Raw genomic sequence first — 4727 nt, forward strand, 5'->3', positions numbered from 1 at the left:
AAAAAGTCCTCCTAAAATAGGAAAGGCAGTCTATTAGAGATGCATTTTTAAACATTTAATATAATTACGATGCAAACCCTTCTGTGTGTCGATGTCGTATTTGTTTAATTGACCACCAATTACTTAAATCAAAACACGATTCGTTTATGGGATCATTTACTTGACGAGTGGTCCGGAAACAGGTCAGCAACTATGGGTGAAGTGACAGAGAGAGAGAGAGGGAGAGTGAGGAATGAATTCCGCAAGTTCGCAACCACAATTTCGTATAAGCCCACTTACTGTGCGTAGGTGTGGGATGATGAAGTCGGCGAATTTGTTTGCAAGATCCTTTTTGCGGTGGTGTGTGGTCGCTTTTCGGAGGGATGTTGCCCAGATTTCCCTCATTGACTCTCGTTCCATAACGAAAACGAAGAGATGATACAAGTAAGAAGAGGCGAAGGAAAGAAAGTACGAAAAAAAATTTTATTTTATTTTGCAGAGTAATAAATTTCCCTTTTCAAGAGCACTGTGGTTTCCGTCTAGAGATGGCCTTAATTTTTGTGAAAACAATTAATTAGTTTCTTTGGGAAACCATTCCAAACTCCCTTGCATTTTCATAATAAAACGTTTAAATCATCTTCGAAGAAATGAGGAGAGTGGAGGAAGGAGGAGAAGACGGCATACGTCACGCTGTGAGTCAGAGACCTTGTAATTTTGCTGATGGTTGCTATGTTCCATTTCTGTTCTCTTTAATTTAGAAGAGATAGCCGTTAATGTGATTTATTGTAGATTTTCATTTATTCGTTTCACTGACGTGAAGCATAGCTTAATATTCTCAACTGCTCCGTCACCACACGACAGGAAATGAATCACACGTCTCGGACAGGTCACAGGAATGGTGCATAGACCTAACCGAGTTAGGAAACGTTATTGATTTATAATATGGTAATCATGTGTAAAACAGTTTACGGTACGTTCATGAAAGGCCCTCCTTTGCACTCCTCATCACTGCCGTACATATTTTTGACAAGTTCTTTAATAAATAGCACCGTCATGCTCAAAGATAAACTACTATTTCACTTGCTCTTGGTATCCTATTCTTATCGGTTCATGTTCACATAAATATTAATGTTTAAAACATATTTACACTAGCATACAGGTAACTAAAATCTGTGGACAATAAATAGCGTACTGTTGTCGTTCAATTTCCGGCCATTAAAATAGTTTCCCTTAATACTTGCGTGCAGGTGACTTTTGTTGGTTTGTTTACTTCCTGTGACAGGAGTGTGTTCAAGTACCTTACATATGGACAGAAAACGAAGTTTGTGGCAACGTTCGTACTAAAGATTTTGTTTCCTACTGAAATAACTTACAAAAATAAAAAATTACCCAATACTGTTCTGTTTCTAATCAAATTTTTGCATAAAAGATGATCTTGAAAACAAGAGTTCAAATAGTTTTTTTAATTTAGAATGACGTCATCAAGGTAATTGTTGCACACATTACCGGAATACGTACTGGTGCATTTGCACAAGTTTATATTATCCACTTGGAAACTACTTTACACACACACATACACACACACACTAATTTATTGAAACAAAAAAATTTCATTACTCATAAGGAATGTTAGCATACAAATTTGTGATGCAATCAAACATGTCGCTGGTAACGTACTTGCACTGAATGCGTGCTGTTGAACGCAACCACTGTTTCTCAGTTCTCATATGAGAGTGAGAGACTGACTGCAGTACGACCTGGAGTTTTTGTTAGGCAAATAGTTAATCTATGTAGTCATCCAAACCTCACGTCCGATATTTAGTGGTATTCTTCGTTGTTTGGTTGTATGTGAGTATCAATACGAATTTGGCATTAACAACTCTTAACTCGAGAGTTTTAACAGCTCTCAACTCGAGTGGTTTGCCCTTGAATTGCTGTGGAGAGTAGCTACTACCTAGTAGGTACTACTAGGGTCCTGCGTACGTTTCCGTAAAGGTTATTACCTAGTATGCGAGATACTGGTGTGTGGTAGGCTGTCTGTAGAATTAGACGTCTATTTAGGCCTTCCTCGAATAAATTAGAGTAACTCAGACTAACTATGTAGCGAATTCAAGCTTCTGCTTGTAGGCTAAGCTATTGCTTAGCGTAGCCTAACCTAAACAAGGCCAAGTCGTTTTTTACCTTTAGCATAAGATAGCTCATCATTAGGAAGTTAAGCTACTACCTATTAAGCAATGCTAAATGAGCTTGTCAGATTAGAGGCAGATATAGGGTAAGATCGACTTAGGCTAGGTACTAACCAGGCATACTAGGCCTGTCCAAGGTCAGTGTAGTGTATAACATACCAGGCCATGCTACTTAGGGTAAAATAGAATGGCCAGCTTCTACCATGGTGCGACCACCTTCCCGAAAATCAGAAATTGCGGCCTTATTATGAGACTTGGAAGAAAAAACTTATGTCAAGAGGAAAGTAAAGGTCTCGAGGCATTGCTTCGACAGATGCTGGCTCTTGACTAATGTCTATCCTGGGTTACAAGATGGTAGATCTAGGGTACTTTTCCGCGGCGGCCTAGACTATGGCAGTTGCAGTTTCTATATGCAGTTTTACCTACTGAACAAGAATTTTAAGTAATATTGATTCGGACGACTGTAATTAACCCCCCAGGGGCCAGTACTAAACACGGCGAAATACATTGGACGCCCCAATCTCTAGTGGATGTCGTATCCGCGGTTACGTCCCTTGCAGTCCGTGCGGACTGCTTCTGTAGAAATACCCAAGACAGGTTAAAGTACTTTTTCGGGAAGTCAGTCGTGCTATGGTAAAGGCCGACCATTCAGCATTTTGCCCTATTCTTTAAACAATTGGAGGGAATGTGTAAATCTAACTGTAATGGGAAACTACACCGGGAAGGTGTGGTTTATAGAATGGAAAAAAAATGGGATAAATGACAAAGTAGCGACATATCGGCCACTGATCCCGGAATGTGGCCTCCTTCCCGAAAAAGTACTTGAATTTGCTGCCATGAGCATCAGTCAAGAGTTGTAGTCTATCCAGGCAGCACACCGAGACCTCTACACTAATCTTGAAGTAAGTTTTTACTCCTAAGTTACGAAATAATGGCATAATTCAAGTCCTTTTTTTGGGAAGTGGCTGCATTCTGAGAGAGATGGCTGCTATGTCGCCGCTCAGTCTTATACCCCAGTAGTTTGTAGCTCAGATACTAAGGGTGAATTATGCTCAAAGCACAGAAACAGTAGGGCAGTCTCCATTCCTCGTTCTTGTAAAGGACAAAATAAAACTTAAGCTTTCCCCAAAAATGCTACAATGTGAACTCAGAGAATGCACCAGCCTAAAATAATCTACAGTTCTGCATTCTACCCTAGCTTGCATTTTCATGTGGTGCCTAGCCCACATTACCCAGCAGGCTACAGCAAATCCTTATCTTTCAAATTTTGGAAGTATTTTTTTCAATTCATTAAGGTTTATGCACTAATGGTGATGATTGCTAAGCAAATAGCTTGAACACAAAAATTAAACCTTTCCAACCTGGCAATGTAGGTTCAGTAATCAAATACTTTACAGTGTAACCGTAATTACTTTAATAAGGTTTCATGCATATCCCACAAATAGAAATACTATGTGCTCATGGGGATTATTGTTGTCAAGAGTTAATGCCTGTAGACTTCTCGTTTTCAATTGTGGTTACATGAGGCAAGAATAGTAATTATTTAAGATAGGTTATACAGTGGTATAATATTCAATCAGTAGTAATTATAATGCACTTATAGCCTACTGATCAAGTATCAAAAGTGAAGATTATCATTAAAAGGAAATAGAGTAATAGTTAGAGATACTCTCTTCCTCCTCAGTGTTAAATTTGTACTATTGCAAAACGTTTTGTTTCAAATTTTACGAGTTTAAGAAAAATTTGAGCAGTGTGAAGCAGATTTTTGAGGGTGTGTAATCCTCTTTCTCATCCAATGTTTCCATCTCCCATTTCATTAGATGGAGATGTTGGCAGTACCAGTTTAGAGTAAGTCACCCTGTAAGTCACACTGTAAGTTAAATGCAGGCTATATTTAGTGACTAGTAGACTTACACTTTACTAACATCAGGTTGTTTTAATCTTCAGGTAGAGTAAAGCATAAAGTAGTATAGTAGCTGTTACCACTTTGTCACTTAGCATTGGACTTGATAAGGGTTTACTACTAATTTTGAGCTTATTCTACAAAATTAGTAGATCTTGTTTAGTTGGCAGCTCAATATTTAAACTTTTCCAGCTTATCTATATGGTAGTGTATTGTGATTTAAATGAATAACTTTTAGTCATGGTCTATACTAATGGATACTTACTGCCTCCTATTGCTGCTGTTGGTGCTATTCATTAGTATGAATTGTTATCATTAGCTTGAATTGTTATCATTAGCTTCTGAGGGCTTTGCTCGCCGGTGTGAATGTTATGGTAACTTTGGTCATTATGCCCACTTAATGTACTTCTATCATTATTAACAGCTTAATGGGGTCTCATATCTTTTGACATGTCTTTCAGGAAGTGGATTTGAAAGGATGTTTTTCTGAATGATTTAATAAATTTAGTGGTGTGTTACAAGAGTTTGTGATATCAGAGTACAGTATTTGTAATTGAAGTGTATTGTGTAGCATGGATTACATCAATTTAGTTATAGAGAGCTTTATAAAGTTTTACTAACAACAGAACTGAACTCGGCAAAAAATGATTCAAGATTGA

The 4727-nt window shown here is 38.0% G+C and overlaps 1 protein-coding gene across 6 annotated transcripts in view; it reads left to right on the forward strand.

Moving 5' to 3' along the window:
- The first annotated feature begins 1674 nt into the window (after positions 1–1674).
- The window catches only part of LOC135226510 (inhibitor of nuclear factor kappa-B kinase subunit epsilon-like), a 282872-nt gene continuing 279819 nt past the window's right edge, over positions 1675–4727 (forward strand). The window contains exons 1-2 of one of the 6 annotated variants that reach the window (XM_064266133.1): positions 1684–1827; positions 3986–4013. The gene's annotated coding sequence lies outside the window, so the exon portion shown is untranslated. Of the gene's footprint in view, positions 1828–3985; positions 4038–4727 lie in introns of all 6 variants that reach the window. The other 5 variants (XM_064266186.1, XM_064266177.1, XM_064266168.1 and 2 more) reach the window with 5 other exon arrangements.

This window comes from Macrobrachium nipponense, chromosome 20 (genome assembly GCF_015104395.2).
Source record: "Macrobrachium nipponense isolate FS-2020 chromosome 20, ASM1510439v2, whole genome shotgun sequence".
NCBI classification, from domain to species: Eukaryota; Metazoa; Arthropoda; class Malacostraca; order Decapoda; family Palaemonidae; genus Macrobrachium; species Macrobrachium nipponense.